At 39.1% G+C, this 20,152-nt stretch overlaps 1 protein-coding gene across 1 annotated transcript in view; it reads right to left on the bottom strand.

The window, feature by feature from the left end:
* Window positions 1-20,130, bottom strand: part of SGCD (sarcoglycan delta) — a 559,487-nt gene extending 539,357 nt beyond the window's left edge. Inside the window, exon 1 of the mRNA XM_049647926.1 lies at window positions 19,982-20,130. The gene's annotated coding sequence lies outside the window, so the exon portion shown is untranslated. The remainder of the gene's footprint in view (window positions 1-19,981) is intronic.
* Between the last annotated feature and the right edge of the window lie 22 nt (window positions 20,131-20,152).

A 20,152-nucleotide genomic window follows, 5' to 3' on the forward strand; every position in this document is an offset into this window, starting at 1 on the left:
GGGTTAATGAAGGCCCCTTAGAGCATAAGCTGAGCCTTGAAAGGTATCCAAAAGTTCCCTAAATGAACAAACCTAGGAGGGTAGAGAAGCATCCCAAGAGGCATGCTAGGACTGACAAAAGCCAGAGTTGCTGGTGTGGTGGTTTAGACTAGACAAACCAAAAAGAGTCACAGAGAGAGGGAATGACAGAAAGAAAGAGGAGGTATAGTAATGGGGAGAGCCCTCAGGAACCCTGATAAAGTTCTGGCATTTACCCCAGCTCTAATAGGAAGCTATCAAAGGGTTTTACACACAGAAAATATGTGATTACATCTGCTCTTTAAAAAGATCATTCTAGCTGTAGTGTGGAAAACAGAGGAGGGACTGTGAATGGTTGCAGGGAGACCATTTAGGGATCTAGAAGGGTCCCTGCATTCAAGGTCCAGGCTTGGGTGGTAAACTAGCTCCCAAGTGAATGGAGCCTGCCAATACATCTCATTTAGTCCACAAACCATTCTGAAAATTAGATGTTTGCATGTAAAAACCTGCCTTTCCAGCATCTCTTAAAAGATAGCCTTGGCAACTGTAGGTTCACTCACGTAGGTATCCCAAACAACCAGCTGGAGCTGAGGAGTGCCAACCTCTTTCAGGCAGGGCCACAGGCCTTCAGTTTCTCAAGGTCCCTGTCTCACCACACAACTTCATTTCTGGCTCCTATATAGAAACTTGACCTCCAGAGTAGAACCATCTAGTGATCAAACTCAAGACAGGGAGAAATTAAAGGGCCTGTGCCTCCAGGGCTAAACTGGCAAGCAGTCCATCATGAGGCTACCACAACTGGGAAAGGGGTGCCCAGGAGCCATCAGAGGCTCCAGCATCCTGAGATACATAAAAATGCTGACGATGATGCAACAGACCATCTGAACAGTATCATGCAAATCATGACGTAGTACATTTATCAGAGTATGCTGTAAGCTCAACTTGAAAGACCATGGTGCAGGGGCACTTGGGTGGCTCAGTCAGTTGAGTCCGACTCTTGATTTCAGCTCAGGTCATGATCTCATGGTCTGTGGGATCAAGCCAGACACCAGGCTCTATGCTGACAGTGCGGAGCCTGCTGGGGATTCTGTCTCTCCCTCTCTCTCTGACCCTCCCCTGCTCATGCTCTCTCTCTCAAAATAAATAAGTATTAAAAAAAAGAAAAGAAAAGAAAAGAAAAGAAAAGAAAAGAAAAGAAAGACTATGGTCCAGTTGTATCGACAGGAGTCAATTCTAACCTGCTTCAAATAAAGACACTGGATTTGTGGGGTAGGAAGTCCTCTACTAGCAAGATGACGAAAATATAGAGGCCAAACATCTGCCAGGACCCCTCCACTTCTCCTGATTGGATAGAACATTTCAGACTTTTGAGGCTGGATACAACCCCAACATTCTTTGAAACAGGACTAGCCAAAAAGCATCCCAGTTTCCAGATACTGTTTGTATGTGGTCTGTGTGGGAAAGAGGCCAATCCAGTAGTGGGGGGCGGGGGGGAAAGGCTTATGATTATGGGTTTTAAGAAAGTACAAGTAGCAACCATTTCTTAACCCCAACTATAAAATAAATAGGAGGACATTTCCTCCCTGAAATCTTCCTTTTTTGTTTCATTCAGGAGTATGTTTGCAATTAAGATGAAATTTATGAAAGATCTAAGAAATAGAGAAGGCTTTAATAAGTCATTTAACCTGACAATACTTCTATCTTAACTCTATTTCCCTTCACATCTGAATGTAACTGCATTAAAAGACAGTAGAATTTCTCCCAGCTATTTATTAAACAACTTGCAAACTGCCATATCAACAGATTTTGTAGATTTAAGTTTCCCCTTCCAGATATTTACTTACTGATCTTTCTTTTCCTATGTTATCTCTAATTTCCCATCATTGCATTATAAAGTCAGCCAATATTTTTCTAAAGTTAAATCATCAGGGGCACCTGGGTGGCTCAGTTGTTTGAGCCTTCAACTGTTGGTTTCCACTCAGGTTATGATCTCATAATTCATCAGGTCTAGCCCCGCACTGGGCTCTGCCTTGACAGGATGGAGCCTGCATGGGGTTCTCTGTCTCCCTCTCTCTCTCTCTGCCCCAATGATTTAATGACTTAAATCATTAATTCAACAAATGTCTTGAGAATCTACTATGTAGGCCTGGGCACAGAAAGCTTCCTTTCTAGTGGGGGCGTGAAGTGAGCAAAGAATAAGGAAAAATTTTTAAATGTTGTCCTTGTACTAGAGGTAGGCTACAGAAACAGACACGGAGAGAGAAAAGTCAGATGCTGAGAGGGTTAGGGAAAATTTCAGAGGAATATTTGAGATCTTTTAGAAACAAAAGCTATCTAAAACTTGTCAGTTAAGAGTATGAAATGTCTGCTATGAAATGAAAAGGCAGACTTAGATAGACATTGTTCAACAAACTCATCCAAGAGTTATTTAACCCTCTAGGAGAATTCACTAGTGTTTGACTTTGCTATTTACTAGTTCATTAGAGCTGAGACTTTGAGAAGCTTCTTGTTAACATGTAGACTTATAACCTGTAGGAAAGGTAATTTCAAGGTTATAGCTTGCTTTCTCTCTAGTACTAACCCTGTTGTCACTGATCAAATTCATCTCCAAACACCTTTTATGGTATACTATAGTTACACTGCTCCTTAAAATGCTCTTTGATCTAGATTTCTATTTTCCTTTTATTCACATTTATTAATGAGTTAAATAAAACCTTTGAAATATATCCATTACCTATTTGGATGAGTCATGTTTATACTTTCTGAATATTATACTTGGAAAAAGGGAGTCTTTAAGGATCAGTAAACATCTACCAAGAAGTCAGGGTGAATTCCTTCTTTTTAATGTCTTCCCCAAAAGAAGACAAGTACAGAGTAAAAAGCAAATACTCTGTTGAAACACAACAGTTGCCTTCCTCTTTCTCCAACCTCGGCTTCCCAAAAGCAAATCAACAATATTTAACTGACTCAATGCTTAATTCTCTAATGATTATCTCACTCTCCTTTTTAGGCTTATATTCCTCTCTCATAATTTACCTTTTTATGATATAATCTATTAACTCTATGAAATGTAAGGTTTTAGCCTATTCTTCCCTCCCCCAGCTTTTATTCTTCCACAGTTTTACTTGTAGCTGAAATAATACATCTAAACTTTGTCTTGCTTCATTAACCTCAGAAGAAAAAAAAAATTCATCTTCCCATTTGTTAAAGATCTTCATGCCTCTCTTGTCTCTGTATCCGCTACTCTTTTCTGTTCTTCGACTCTGTATCCACTATCTGCCAACCTTGCTCTTATTTCCTTTATTCAAGGGTTATAACATTTGCTTAACTTGCTTGTATGTTTGCTTTATAGGAGGATTCTAAAGTTGGAAGAGTTTATTATGACGACATAAATTGTCCATTGGAGAAGCAAGTAGCATACTAAGATAGCACTTAGTTCTCTTTGGATTAAATGCCATACCCCCAGACTATAGTAGTCAAGTGGATTCTTTTTTATTTTTATGCTTATTTGGGCCATGGTCTCCTCATGTAGTTCTTGCCATTGTTCTTGTTGAGACTTATTTCCAAATGTCTGCCTTTTCTTTATTTTTTTTTTCTTTTTTGGGACAGAGAGAGACAGAGCATGAACTGGGGAGGGGCAGAGAGAGAGGGAGACACAGAATCGGAAACAGGCTCCAGGCTCCGAGCCATCAGCCCAGAGCCTGACGCGGGGCTCGATCGTGACCTGGCTGAAGTCGGACGCTTAACCGACTGCGCCACCCAGGCGCCCCTGCCTTTTCTTTAAAGACCCACACGCTCTCCTTCCCATCACATCACTTGATTCACGGGCAAAACTCTCTTCATGTAATCTGCTCCAACTTTCTTCTTGAAGATATCCTTCTTAGAGTTCCTGATTTCTCCAATTTTGACCAAGTACTTTCCATACCTGCTGTACTGCCTTATCTTCCACTTTTTGAAGGATTTTTGACTTTAGTTTCACCATTTCTTGGTATCTTCAGAAATATTAAATTTCCATGGTCAATTCATATAAATATATCCAGAAAGGGTAAATGAGAGGTCTATATACCTTAATGTTTTTAATTTTTTTTTAATTCCTTGACATTGTTTTCACTTATAATTTGGTTTAGAACTGAATTCTAGATTCAAAAGAGTTTTTTCTCAGAAATATAAGAAACTATCCAATGTCTTCCTGACTCTAGTGCTGTTGATGAGAAGTTTGATAGCATTTTAAAAATAGTAACTTTTGTATAAGTTTTTTACCCCCATCCAGAAGCTTTTAAGATTCTTTTATTCTTAGAATTTTGAAAATTGAATCTGATACACATCAGGACCTTGTGTTTAATTCCCATTTAGGTCACTGGTTTATGATGTGTAAATTCAACCTATTGCCTCACTTGAGTAATATTTAAAAATTTTGATAATCAAATAGCCCCACCTCCCAAATTTATCTGGTGTCTTTGGAGATTCTTCAATGATTTATCTACAATATTTGACTCTTGATTTCCACTAAATATTCTCTTTTCTAGGTCTTAGATCTATACTTTATTTCATAACCCTTTAACTTAATTTACAAGAGACAGTTCTTACTCTCAGTGTTTTTTAATACTGTTCTGTACTTATTTTATGAACAGTTTTTACTAGTTTTAAGGATAAAGATAAGAAGGTTTTAAATACACTCTTTTGTCCCTCACATTATCTATTTTTGCAATGGTTACACATTTTAGTAGTAACCTTTGTTAACTTTTGTCCTTCTTTCATGGTTTCTCCTTTACAAGTGGTTTTCTTCATTAGTGTGATTGTCAGTTTTTGGTTTAAAAATACAAAAATGAAATTTCACTTATGGTTACGATATCAAAAAGCATAATTCAATGTCACCCCTGCTACAACTACATGAACTAGCCAGATAAACCTTTCTTTAAAGATCTTCACTAAAGAGCTATAGATTTGAAGAGCTCTAAAAGAATCAAACTCCAGAGAATGATTTCATACTTGAGAGGTTGGAGGAAGGGGGATCAGAGCAACAAGTCTCCTAGAGAAGGCTAGCCTTTGTTTGACGGGGAGAAACTAGCCAAATGTTGATGAACCTGTAAGCTACTGTGTTGGATTTGAAACTAGAAATACCCAAAATGCACAAATTCATTCCATGCCCCTAAATGTAAAAGCTAGAGCCATAAAACTTCTAGAAGAAAACTTAGAAGAATATCTTAGTGTTTTTAAGTCAGGCCAAGATTTCATAAGCAGGACATAAGAAGCAGAGACCATAAAATGAAAATGTGAATAAACGGACCCTTCATCCAAATGAAAAACTCCTGCCCTTCAGAAGACACCACAAAGAAAATGAAAAGTAACAAACTGAAAGAACCTATCTGCAGAATATAAAAGACACAGAATTTATATCCAGACCACTTGAAGAATTCCTACAACTATGAGCACCTGAGTGGCTCAGTCAGTTGAGCTCCCAACTTTTGATTTCAGCTCAGGTCATGGTCCCAGGGTCCTGGGATGGAGCCCCACATTTGCCTCTGAGCTGAGCATGAAGCCTGCTTGAGATATATTCTCTCTCTCTCTCTCTCTCTCTCTCTCTCTCTCTCTCTCTCTCTGTCTCTCTCTCTCTCTCAGTCACTCCCTCTTCCCTGTCCCTCCCCCACTCACACACTCTCTCTAAAAAATAAAATGTAAAAAAAATAAATTCTTATAATAATTAAAAAGACAATGCAATTAAAAATTGGATGAAAGACTTCGACAGACCCTTTACAAAAGAGATACAAATGACCAAGAAGCAGAAACTTAAGTGCTTAACATTATTAGTCAACACAGAAATGCAAGTTAAAAGGAGGTATAATTTCACATTAACTAGAACAGTTAAAATTAACAAGGCTAAGAATACAATTGTTAGCCGACAGAACAACTGGATCTCACGCATTTCTTGTGAGAATAAAAAGTGGGAGTGAAGTACACTGAAGAACAATTTGGTGGTTCCTTATAAAAGTAAATATACATGTATCCCATGACTTAGAAATTCCATTCCTTTATATTTACCCTATGAAATTAAGATTCATCTCCCAAGATTGGTTCACAAATGTTCATAAGAACCTGATTCGTAATATTTCCAAACTGATATCAGCCCAGACATCTATCAAAGAAAGAACAAGATAAGATATATTCATACAATGATACTGATGATAAATAATAGTGAACAACCTACTAATACACCTAAAAACATGAGTATTTCCCCAAATCATCACACTGAATGAAAGAAGCAAGAGACAAGAGAATATTGCATAGATGGCCATTTTTAAGAAATATTGAAGGTGGAGATTACTGTTGCCTCAGAAACATGAGGAGGGAAACATCAGGACTGATGGAACTTTCTAGTGATACAAATGTTTCAACATCTTGATTGTGGCTGTGGTTATAGGAATGTGTATGTTCAAAATCCAAACTATTCACTTACAATATGTTTTCTCAGGAAAACGGATTTTAAAAAAGGAATGGGGAGAGTGAGTTAACTATTTTATTATAGATAAACTTTCCTGTTTTACAGTGTAGTCATCTTACATAAGGATTAGAATACAGAACCCGTATTTGAGGAGAAATTCATTTACAGTGAAAATAACCCTTGGAATGCCAGTAGAAAAGTGTCCAATATTTCACAATAAATATATCACAAAGGTCTTCCTCTAGGGAGAAATCAAATTGAACACAATATGAAATAATTACCTTATGTATTTTTAGAAGTCGAGTTATATTCAGTACAGGGAGATGGCCACCCTCTGAAAACCATGAAGGGCACCTGGGTGGCTTAGTTGGTTAAGCATCTGACTCTTGATTTGGCTCAGGTCATGATCTTGTGGTATGTGAGATGGAGCTCCGCTCAGGCTCTGAGCTGACAGGAGGGAACCTGCTTGGGATTCTCTCTCTCTGTCTCTCACTATCTCCCTGACCCTCCTCTGTACATGCTCTCTCCCTCTCTCAAAATAAATAAACAAACATTAAAAAATAAATAAAATCATGAAAGAAGTGAGATTTAATAAATTAGCAAATATGTGCCCCATCTCACGGTCAGCCTAGAACATGCTCTCATTGAGAAGAACGGTTAAATTATTTTTCTCAATATTCTGACCACACATAATTGAATTGAGGTAAGTTTAATGTACATACTCTATAACACTCTTTTATGTTCAAGTCTTACTACTAGATTCTACCCATGAATAAGATGGCTACCTGGCTGGCCATTCTATGGGTATGACAGAGCCACAGCACTGCCTGGGTTTCCTCAAAGCTGGACAAGCAGGAAATTCATCTCAGGCTTAGGATGCCCTTGAAAGGTTTAAGGCAAAGGACCTTCCTTCCTAGGACACCCATCCAATTGAAGAGCTCTACATAGGAAGCTCACTCAGTGTCTTCAGAAAGGATCCTTTCCAGTTTGTTTTGCTTAAGGTTAAAATGATTTTATCAGCTCTGTTAATGAGAAGCAATAGAGAAGAGACAAACCAAAATTCACACCACAGGCAGATTTTTAATTATGCCCTTCTTTTCCCTTCTTTCCTCCTTTATGCCCGTACTTTGGCGTATTTCCCATTTTTAGAGCTCTAGTGAGCGTTTTCCTCTGATATCTTTACTGAGCTATGTTTTATATATCAAAACACTGCATTTCCTTTATAAATCTTCCAAAGATATTTTGAAGTTTTATATACTGTTTATCCCTTCTCCCATCCTTTTTCCCAATTGGGGTTTAACTATATAGAGGGAAGCAGACACATTTGCTTGAGCTCAATCCTACAGCTTCCAGTAAAACCCTAGATATCAATGTTGTGAATATCATTAAATGCCAAAGATTATTTCTGGTGGCTTTCTATGTCTATTATCCCTCCTATAGGTCACATACTTGCTTTCATGGGAACTTGGCCTCTCTTCTTATTTTATGTGTGTATTTTCACTCCTAAAGGAGGAGATTAAAGCCACAAACTAATTAACTAGGGTGAGAATACCTTCTACATAAATATAGGTTGAGTTCTGAACTTTTAATCCATTGATGGGGCTAAGTGGATACAAACACATCCTGAAATTACATAAGCACCATCTATATTTACATGTGGTCATTGTTTGGGGGAAGAAATTTTGTGGCTTAATCATAGTCATGGATAGAAGGTAATGTGATTGAAGAAAGATGTCAGAAAATTAGAGACTACAATGAATGGATTATATTTCTGTTTCTGGGGAAGGGAGCTTTTATCAGCTTTATTATAGTTATAAATCAATTTTTCATCAGACTTTCCTATATTCTTTGTTAGACCCACAATAATGACATCAAAATGTTATTTGCAGATGAGACCATCACCTGTCAGAAAACACAATCAAGAGGTCTCTACCACTAAATCTAGCCTCATGAGTCTAAAATATTTTGAAAACCCTCTGTTAAAAGAGTAATTTTTCTTCAAAAACCTGAATAATCTCCAGGGACATTAACATTGATTTCTATCAAATTCAAACTACAGAAACAGCTCTTCAGATATTCCAAATGTTGCACAAGGGCTTCTTGGCTTCTCAAGTCCAATGGAGCAAATTGATAGCTTGTTAAACTTTTCCCAAATCCTAAAACCTATAATCTCTCAAGGAAGGAGCTATGGTTTAGATACATGGAAGGCAAGGAGTAATTAAATGCATTCAGTCTTTAAGCAACCAGGTCCCAACCTTGCAAAGAGTAAATGGAAGCTCTGGAAAGGAAATATCCCAGTCCAGAACTGGAAAATAGGTTTTGCTTTCCATGCTATGATCAGTTGTTTTCTGGAGTGATGTAGGATTCTAGGGCTCTGAGCTGGGATTGGTGAGTGATGTTTGCACAGGGCACAGGAAAGGACAGTTGGAGCACATGCAACATGGGCACCAATCCTGTAGTCAGAGTGAAGACTTGAGAAAGGCTGCCATGCACAGTGCTGTGTAAGAGAGACAAATGATCAGAGTAGGTAGTGTAGCTAGAAAGAAAATAATAGAAGACCTCCAAAAAAGATTATACGGATGGAAAAATCAGAAGTAGATAGAAACCAACAACAAAAATAGAAAACAACCAAAAAGAAAATTTAGCAATCCAAAAGTAACCAATCATCCAGGAGAAACTGACCTATGTTTAAACTGAATCCAGTCTATGATATACTTAAGCACCCTCTATCCATTCCCATGCCTGTTAAGTACTCACCATTTTATGGGAAGAGTTGGGAAGCCGCAGATACATTCAGAAAAGCAAGGATGGATTCCACTGAAGGAGAGTGATTTCCAAACACAAGCACAGTGACCTCTTTCATCCTAACAGTGATAATGAAGGCTTGAAATAAAGTGCCAAGGAGTCAGAGAAGAACTGACACATGGCTCAGGGGAGTCCCAGAAGGCTTCCAGTGAATTGGATCTTAAAAAATGAGTAACGCTTCAGATTGTTTTTTGGTGGGGGAGTAGGGATGGCCACTATAGGCAAAAGGACCAGTAGGTACAAAGAAGTGGTGGTTTAAAAAGACAGAGCACATTTCTAGGAAAACTGAGGTCACTGCAGCAGGTGCAAAGGCTGGGGGTACGTAGAGGGTGAGCGAACAGCAGAAAGAGCTGCTGCACAGACAGAATCGAGCAGGAAGATTGTGTATTGCACATCAAGGTCTTTGGACAGTTCTTCAGGGGGGATTTTCAAAGTATTTTCACAATTATTCCCATCTGATCCTCACAACAAACATGGGATAGGCATAGATCGCCTTTGCAACTCAAGCTCAAGATCAAGAAAATGCTGGTGTGAACATATGAAAAACTGTCATGAAAAAGAAATGGCAAAGTGGGGGGTAGGTTTAGCAGCAAAGGGGAAGAAGAAGCAAGTGGAAGAGAAAGTCCTTCTGAGAAGAAAGATCATCGGTAGTTGCGAATTTGCAGTTCGTAGATTCCTAACCTAGGTTATATCTGCATAGTTATAAAAACACCGTGCCCAGTTGCAGGAAAAGTTAAAAGGGCCATTTTGTCATTGTCATTGTTGGTGAGAGTGGTGGGCTTGTGTAGGTGTTTTAACCTGGCAAAGGCGACCTCAATCTGTACAAGATTCTGAACACGGCAACGACTCAGATTTTGTTAGTTTCAAAGGCCTTGGGTAAAATTCAGCTCAAGTAAACAGACAGACTGCAAAACATCATGCTCAAGGGGAGAAACACACATCTTTTCCTCAGCAACTGTCAAAAGGAGACTATTCCTAAAACGGTAGCTCTTTGAATTAGAAACAAAACATACAGGCAAAAAGGTGCTACCACATTGGGAAGCAGAATCAAAGAGCAGTGAAGCAGGTTTCTTGTAATGGGTAAGCTTCAGGGCAGGATGAAACATTCTGTGAATGGAGTTGGGCCCATCGCACATTTTAAGGGCCTAACCCAAAGATCAGAGAGTTTCTTATTCTACCGGGATGGTTTCCAGAAAGTTACTTAATATCTTGGTTCCTCAATTTCCCCCTCTGTAAAATATCCCAAAGAAGACTTTCTGAATGGTATTCTAACATCTCAGGGTATACAGTGAGAGCAAAAATTCAACAACTAGGTTCCCATTCAAGATGGTGACACAGGAAGATTCTGAACCTCCTGCCATGAACACACGGAGTCTACAGCTACATATGAAACAATTTCCTCTTAAAATACCTACAGCCTGGCTGAGTGATGACCGTACATCAGGAAAATGAGAAGAAAACTACGTGAAAGCCGGTCAGAGATGCTGAGACACTATCTCACCATCAACGCCATCCCTGGCACTGGAAGCTAACCCAAAACCCAAAGCTTCTCCCTGAGGAGCAAAGGATTCAAACTCTCCATCATGCACATCAACTTTCAAGACATGCACTCAAGAGTCAAGCCAAAAACATGTCGTTTTGAAATCCAACACGACTCATATCTAGAGACTCTCAAGAGAGTGGCATCTGAGAAACATCTCTTAAAGGGCCACAAAGTGGGCTCTGACTCACTTTCCCCAGGGCCCAACTCAGAGGCAGCTGATGGCACCTGGACTTCAAGTGAAGGAGGCTTACCTGCTTATACTAAAACCTTGGACTGGAGGGCAGACATCTAGTTTAACACACATGTCTGAGACGTGCTGGAAAACGCTCTGTGGATTGAGACTGGAAGGTGCCCATCTTTATGCTCTCCCTTTGCTGTGCTAGAGCACCCAGAAGGGAGCCTTTTTCATGCAGCTGGTGCCCTGATTTTGGCAGCTGCTGCTCAGGGGATAGACTGTCTAGCACTGGATGCCATGGGGAGCTTGTATTCCTGGTCACATGAGAATATAACTTGCATCACCCAGAAAGGAGCTCATAACCCCTTCCGGCACCCTAATTAGTGTGACTGCTGCCAGGGGGCCCCTCTACATTGCCTACCTTGTGGCTAGTAGGGTTTATGCTTATAGGTCCCCAAGGACTGTAACCAACAGAGAAAGAGCTCTTAAACAGCTGCCACCCCCAGGGCACACCAAGAGGCACCAGACCCATCAGCCTGGTCTTTTCTGTGGAGGTCTACTGCTAATCATCATGACTGTGGTCTGAGGAACAGGCTTCTAATTAAACTCACATCAAGGCCTTCCACAGACCTTGAAGGGTGGGCGCAATCTTCATGCTCACCTTGTTGTGTTCCAGAACACATCTATGGAAGGGGAGAGATTTGTATGCATCTAGTGCCGGTTTTTTTCAGCTAACACCCAGGAGACTCCCCTTGATCACTGGTCCTAGCGGTCAGAGGGGCTTGCATTCCTAAGTCCCACAAGACTGTAGTAATCGGCAAGACGGCTCTTGGTAGGCTACTGCTCCCAGGGTAGCGCAGAGTGGACTGAGGCATAGCCACTAGTCTTGTTGTGAAGGAGGCTGTTTTCCTTGTTATGGAGCTTCAGATGCAGAGGCAGACTTCAGGTTTGGCACAACTGAGTGGCCTAGGGAGTTCCTCTCAAACAACATAAGCTGTGGACACTGTCTTGGTAGCCTCTTGCTCGCTCCAGCTTGCCAGTGTCTCCCAGGAAGGAGCTTAGGTACTAGTCTGGAGCCCCAATTCTTTGACTGCCACCCAAAAGACACCTTGACATAGAGCTCGGTGATGATGTTTTCAAAACTAACGCCAAGAACAAGTGCAGCAAAAGCAAAAACAAACAAGTATGATGACATCAAATTAACAATCTCCTACATAGCAAAGAAACCATCAACAAAATAAAAAGGCAACAGGCTGAATGGGAGAAAATCATTACAAATCATGTGACTGATATGGGACTAATATTCAAAAGAGATTAAAAAAAAAAAAAAACCTCTACAAATCAACAGCAAACACACAAAAAATCTCATTTAAAAAATGGGCGGATCTGAATAAACATTTTTCCAAAGACCTAGATGCCCAATGGGGGCACAAAAACATCCTTAAGGTCACTAATCATCAGGGAAATACAAATCAAAACCACAAGAAGATGACACCACCTCCCATCTGTTGGAATGCTTATTACCAAAAAGACAAGATACATCAAGCATTGGTGAGGATGTGGAAAAAAGATAACCCTTGTGCACTATTGATGGAAATGCAAACTGGTGCAAACTATATGGAAAACAGTATGGAAATTGCTCAAACAATTAAAAATAGAAATACCAGGGCACCTGAGTGGCTCAGTCAGTTAAACATCCGACTCTTGGTTTCAGCTCAGGTCATGATCTCACAGATCATGGGATCGAGGGCCCGCATTGGGCTCTGGGCTGATAGCATAGAGCCTGCTTCAGATGCTATGCCTCCCTCTCTCTCTGCCCCTTGCATGTTCCCTCACTCTCTCAAAAATAAATAAGCATTAAAAAAGTAAATAAAAAAAGAAATACCCTATGATCCAACAATTCTACTTCTGAGTTTATCTGAAGAAAACCAGATAATTGGAAAAGACATGTGCACCCCCCATGTTCACTGCAGCATTATTTCCAATAGTCAAGATAAGGAAACAACCCAAGTGTCAGTGGATACACAGATGAAGAAGCTATGGTAGCAATACATAATGGAACATCACTCAGCCATATAAAAGAATGACATTTTGTCATTTGCAACAACGTGAATAGAGACTGAGGGCATTATACCAAATGAAAATGAGTGAGGCACAGAAAGACAAACGCTGCATAATCTCACTTAAAAAATAACAACAACAACAACAACAACAACAACCACCACCCAAGCTCATGGAGAACAGATTGGCGATTGTAAGAGGCAGGGAGTGAGAGGTGGGAGAATGGTTGAACCGTTTTGTTTAGTTTAAATGAACCCAGTAAAAATGTGTAACAACTTACACAAAAACAAAATTCAACAAGAAGTTTGGTGAAGAAGTTTTAAATTTCTTCGTCTCCAGCTGTTTGGACCTTCATATTCCATCTTAGAATTGAGCCTTACAGACAGGTGTCAAACAGGTCCAGAGTATGTAGCTGTAATACCATTAATTACTCATTTATTTGAAGTGAAACTGGACTACTTACTGAAATTGAGAATATCCTTAGGCTTATGTGATCTGAACCCCCATTTTCCATATGAGGAAACTGAGAACCAACGGCAAAAGTGGGTAGGTGTCCTACAGATACCAAGTAGCAAACTCGGCAGGACGCCTCTGCTCAAGAATGTGGTTGGAATAAATTGCTTAAAGAGATAAAGCCAGCTTCAGAAAGCAACACTTGGGCTCTCCAGCAAGATTCTCTTTCTTTCACAAGGAAGTATCTCTGCTAATGCTTTCATTTCTGACAGCAAGATGTTTATTACCAGAGATGAAATGTTGATGCGTGATGAATGTTAAGGGCAATCCAATGAGAGCTGAAGCAAACTATGAGAAGGGCCGTCAGAAGACTTGATAAGTTAGCCACCTTTCTGCTAATGTGCTGGGAGGCACACAAAATACAGAAACCACCATTTCCACTTCTGAAGGAAACAGGTAAGTGCCCAAGTGATCCACATCAATACTCACACTTGTACAAAAACTGGCATAAGACTTTATTGGGGAAAAATATTCCAAAAGGGAAATACATGTTTGTACACACACAGACACAAACACACACACATCACACACACCCTGACAATTTCTGAAGAGTTTTCCTAAGCCACCCACCTTCCCACACTTAGTGGTGACAATCAGAAACAATGACCAAAAACTATCCTCAAAAGCAGTTTTAAATTTCCCTTTCATAACATCTTTCAGAAGTGTGTAGAGATTTTCTACTGACATAGGCAGGTGGTAATAAACTAATTTGTATTTTGTAGGAAAAGCACTGTTAGCTTGCACCTATTTGTAGTATCTCTGGATTTTAAATTTGACCATGGAAATTGAGACTTTCAAGAGCACAGGTAAAATACAGACTGATGTCCAAGTATCACAAAAAAAAAATAATAATAATATGACAGTACCACAAATCAGAGATGTACACAGAGAAATTCAGCTCTTCAGTGTTCCCACGATAATTAACCTTGCTGATATCCATTAGCCATGTTAAGTAGCTTCAGATTTCCTTTCAATCACTCTGGACAAACTGTAACATCCACATTTAATGACAGCTCTCCTTCAATACAATTTCCTACATACTATTTAAACTTTTTTTTTTGACAACAGGATCAACTTTTTCCAGAGTTTCTCAATTTTTATAATTAAAATGATCCAGTTGTTAGAAAACTACAGTAGTTTGCTTTCAGCTTTAGTTAAGTGTACACAGGAATACACACACTGACTCAGAGAGGCCACATTAAATGGAAGGTAATGCTAATTCTCTTACTCAGGAGGTCATTGCTCATGTGATCTTTAAACCAAAAACAGCAGCTTCATATTTATATAGATTAAAAGAAACCAACACATACTAGCACTTTACAAGCATGATTTCACTTAATCGTCACTGTAACTCTACCAAAAATACATGAGAATCATCCTCATCCCACAAATGAAGAAACTGAGGCTGAGAGCTAAGTGACTCACCACTGGTCCTTTATTCAGAAAGAGGAGGAGCCAACACTTGAACCCAGGCAGGCTCACTCTAGGGCTCTTGATTAAATGACAGTGCTTCTACCTGTCATTACATAGTGTTTCCTAAACCACATATTTTACACTTTGTGGTACTGCTTTACATTATGTTCCATAATCAAAAGGATCACACTGACAAAACAGGCCTTTTTTAGAATACTCTAAAGCAAGGATCCCTGAGGGTGCTAATAATATTTTCTATTCACTTTGTATACCCTCTCCCACAAAGTTATCAAGAAAATAACAAATTCATGTATTTAATAACTAGTGTCCTTCATTGGGCATTCTGGAAACTTCTTCCAGGGGAAGACTGCCTTCACAGTGGATCTAGAATTAAAATGGAGCCAGAGACACTTACGCTAAAGGTATAACATGATGGCTAAGATGAGTTTTGGAGACAACAGGACCTACCCTTGAATTCAGCTTCTGCAACCAAGCAGTAGGTCTTGGAGTTAATTATCATTTCTTAGGATGCACTTCCCCATCTGTCAATTAGGAAAAGTCACACCAAGCCTAGAATTGTTTCAAGGATTAAATGAGGCCACATACTAAAAATAGCACTTCTGACTAAGCACTTAATAAATGGGAGTTTAAAAACAATATTTTATGCATTTTTACGTACGTGATTTACCTATAATGAAATGCTTAGTGAATGTGCCATTTAATCAGTTTTGATAAATGTTTGTCAAGACACAGAACCTTTCTGTCATTCCAGAAATTTCCCTCATGTACCATTCTAAATTAGGTAGATAATCATATCACACCAGAACTGAGCACTGAACAATTTCTATCATTGGTGAGTTCTGATCATTCTACAACTTCACATAAATCCTAAAATAAGTATTTTTTGTTATTTAACTAATTTTAATCATGCTATTTTTGAGATCCATTCATGTTATTATGTTTATCTGTAGAATGTTCCTTTTTATCGCTAAATAGCATTTCATTTTCCAAATATACCAGAGCTGATCCATTTTCCTGTTGGTGGACATCTGAGTCACTTTCAGCATGAAATTATTATTAAAAAACGCTGCTATTAACAGGTGTGAACAAAGGTTTTCAAGCCTCTTGAATAAATATTTAGGACTAGAATATCTGGCCCTCGGGGAAGACAATTGTGTAACTTTCTAAGAAACTGCCAGATAATTCTTCCAAGTGGTTGGAACATTTTACATATGAGAGCTCCAGTTGCTCATACATGAGGGAAATTTCTGCAGTGACAGAAGGTTCTGTGTCTTGAAAAACATTTGTCAAGACTGATTAAGTTTTGGTGTTGGCACGCCTTGAATCTTAGCCATTCTGACAGGTAATGTAGTGGGATCTTACGTTTTTAATTTGCATCACACTGATGACACGTTATGTCAGATGCCATCGCTTCTGTTCATTGGCCATTCTATATCTTACTGTATGAAGTGCTTTTTATGTACATGTTAGATACATGTGTTACAAATATGCTCTCCCAGTCTTGTGGGGCATCTCTTTATTTTCTTAATTTTTTTCAGTGAATAGATGTTTTTAGTTTTCATGAAGTTCAGTGTATTTTTTCCCTCTTATGTCTTGTGCTTTTGTGTCCTTTAAAAAAGAAAACCTGCCTTCTGAAGTTAGAAAGGTATTTTCATTTTTCTTCTACTATGTTTGTTGTTTTAGCTTTCATTGTTCAGTGTGCAATTTGACTCAAGTTGCTTTTTATGTCCGGGACTAGGTGGGGGTTTAGATTCTTTATTTTTTCAAGTAAATATCCAGGTATTCCAGCACTATTTCTTAAAGCAGTTTTCTTATCCCACTGAACTCATGTGGTGCTCTTGTTGAAGGCCAGCTGATTGCACATGTGTGGGTCTAATGCAGAATTCTGGTCCACTGATCCATTTATTTACAATGGCAGCCAATCTAACATTACTTTTTATTATTATCTATTTTTTAACTTTTCCTTATGTCAGATGCAATAATGAAAGCCAAGTACACTTTGCTTTTGGCATTTGATAAAGGTTTTATTCTCTCTTTCATTGCCATATGGATGTATTTATAAATACATGTGTGTGAGTGTTTACATACGCATATACACATACACTTAGGTGTACCAATTTTCTGAGAGTGCCCCAGTTTTTAGACCCAAGATTTTCTAAAACTCTTTTTTCAGAGCTCAAGGAACAGGGTTAGCAGTGGTTTTCAAATTTTAGCAAGACATATGAATTCTCTTGAAGACTTGTTGAAACATACATTCCTGGACCTCAATTTAAGATGTTCTGATTTAGTAAGTCTAGGGAAAGGCCTGAGAATTTGCATGGCTCACAAGCTTAGGTGACGTGGAGGCTGCTGGTGTCTGGGCTGCACTTTGAGCAGCACTGGTTTCAAAAAAAAAAAAAATTAAATGGCTTTCCTAATGTTCATACAGAAGCTTGATTTGCCTTTTCTAAAGTGTGTGACCACAGCCACTAATTTACACTGTCTTCACTTGAAAAGACATCTGAAAAATCTGCCGAATGCACTGGAGCATGGGAGCCAGGAAACATTACAGTAGATTGATGTACCAACACTGCCTCACTTCCTCCTTCCTTCCTGGAAATTCAATTTTGGTCTGTGAGCAGGGGCACGCACATACCTGCGCACACTACAGCTGAATCTAGCCCCGTGATGTACCCGCACCGCAAAGCGCATTCTTCTCCCTGTGGCCTCCGCCAACAATCAGAGAAAGTTTTATTTTCCCCTGAAGAGTTGATTGGTCTCTAAACCAGGAACATTTTTACAGCCAAGTCCTTTAAAACTTTCTCTGAATTTATGTTTTAAGTGGTTAGCGTCTAGGTGAATATTACTGACAGAACAGAGGCAGGTTCTGAAGATCAACACACTCAAAGAACTCAGTCATCAAAATCCCAACCCAAACCCCCACGCTTCTCTAGATTTTTATGACTAGCACAGAACAGCTTTTTGAGCTTTTCTTTCCAACAGATCAAGCACATGCGAGCAGAGGGCCATACCACAATGATGCATCTCTTAGGCAGAATGTTGGGATTTGTGCAAGAACCCAAAGAAGGGATGTTACTTCTTTTTCTGATTGTTCAATTACCTAGTTAGCCTTTGAAACCATGTTAATGGGAAATTAATTCATAAATAATATTTAGATGTGAACTGCTTTGAAGGTGCCCTTCGTGAAGGAGATAAATTATTTTTCCTTCTTTGAAAAACATAACAAATCCCCCGAATAAAGGGAAGAGAGGAGTTTCAAATGCCACCCTCCCACTGTCACCAGCCCCTCAGCACTCTTTTCAGAGGTGCTGTGAGCAGCGTGAGCATCAGAGCTTAATCATTTCTGCACGGGCCTTGGAGGATTTTACGAAAACTGGAGAGAAAGTAAATGTACTTCCTCCTTAAAAGAAGGTCTTTTCAGAATCAACGCAAAGTATCTACCACATTTCTTTCAGCAGCGAGAAAGTCGAAGATACAATGAAAGCAGGCCTAAGGCTGGAACGTGTTTGATTTTCATCAGCTCTAGAACTCTACCTTGCCCAGCTGTTGACCTATGGGAGTCCTCTGTGCCAGAGAAGGGAACCAACCAACACCTTAGCTACAACTGTTCTCCCCATTTCCAAAGCCTTTGGGGTATGAGGGTTTTGTCTTTGAAGGCAATTAAAATGACAGCAATGAGTTATCAATGGAATTGTCGGAGATGTTCTCCAGTTTCTCTTAGACATGTCATGTGGCCCCAGGCTGTTAAACCGCATTTCCACAGGGCTTACCCAGCTGTGTGTGCTGTACTACTATTCTCTACAGTAGTGAGCATAGAGATGTAAACTCCAATATGTCTGAGAGTGTCTGCCCATTGGCCCTTCCTTGGTACAGAGTCTCAGAAAACCTTTTTACTTATAGTTCTTTTGTTTTCCCAGAACAGAAATCCCTATTCCAGATGGCTGTTATCACTTATACTTGTGATTTTCCCCCCGAGCTTACAGAACAATGCCTAACACAGTAAATGTGCCATTAATGGTAGTTTCTGTAGGTTTCTCTCTCTCCTCCCTCCATCTGTTCCTCTCTCACCATCCAGAGAGAGAGAGAATGAGAGAGAGAGAGTTTACACACCACTCCACAAATTATATATATATATATATATATATATATGTATATATATATATAGTATATATATATAATACATATGTATGTATACATATGTATTATAATATATATGTGTTATAATATATAATATATATACATATGTATTATATTATAATACAATATACATATATAATACATATGTATTACACATATGCCTGTATATGTACACAGTGATTATCACTGCAACCATAAAAAAAAATGGAATCTCCTTATTCAAACTTGCCTCAACATTGGTATGTATCCAAAATAAATATTAAGGCAGGTCCTCCCAAAGATATTAAGAAATAATACAAAGCTTTGCCAAAAGTGTCCTGTGGACACTGAAAGTAGGAATTACCAGTGTATTCCACAGCACACCTTCTTCATTCATCTCTGTACCTGAAGTCCTATCACATAGGCGCCTGGATCCATTTCACTTTTCTTTCTATCACAGACACCTGCACACACCTCTCCCCATGCCTGGTCTCACTCCCCTCTGGTCACTTCATTATTATGGAGACCACGTGGACTTTGGCTTCTCTCACTGTACCTTTATTCATCCCACCACATCCCAAAAGTTAGTAGCAAGAGAGAAGATCATTGCTCGAAAAGAGGAAAGGAGAAAGGAAAGAGAAATGGGGTATGAAGAGGGGTATGTGTATATACATATATACACATATATAAATATATATACACATATACACACACACACACACACACACACATATATATATATACACACATGTATGTGTGTGTGTGTGTGTGTGTGTGTATATATATATATATATATATATATATATATATATATATATATATATCCTTAAATGTATGTGTATACATACATATAGATCTCAAGATCAAAGTTCCATACCTTAGCAGTCCTAATCTTCTTGAATCTTGAACACAAATTTCAGGGCAACATTGGGGTTGAGATAGTCTCCTCAGGCCACCACCAACGGGATAGTGTTCTTAACCTCCACACGGGTTCCAGTACTGCCTTCTGAAGATGGAGGTTTCTTCCACGGCTACAAAAACAACAACA

The sequence above is a fragment of the Panthera uncia genome, assembly GCF_023721935.1.
Source record: "Panthera uncia isolate 11264 chromosome A1 unlocalized genomic scaffold, Puncia_PCG_1.0 HiC_scaffold_17, whole genome shotgun sequence".
Taxonomy (NCBI): domain Eukaryota; kingdom Metazoa; phylum Chordata; class Mammalia; order Carnivora; family Felidae; genus Panthera; species Panthera uncia.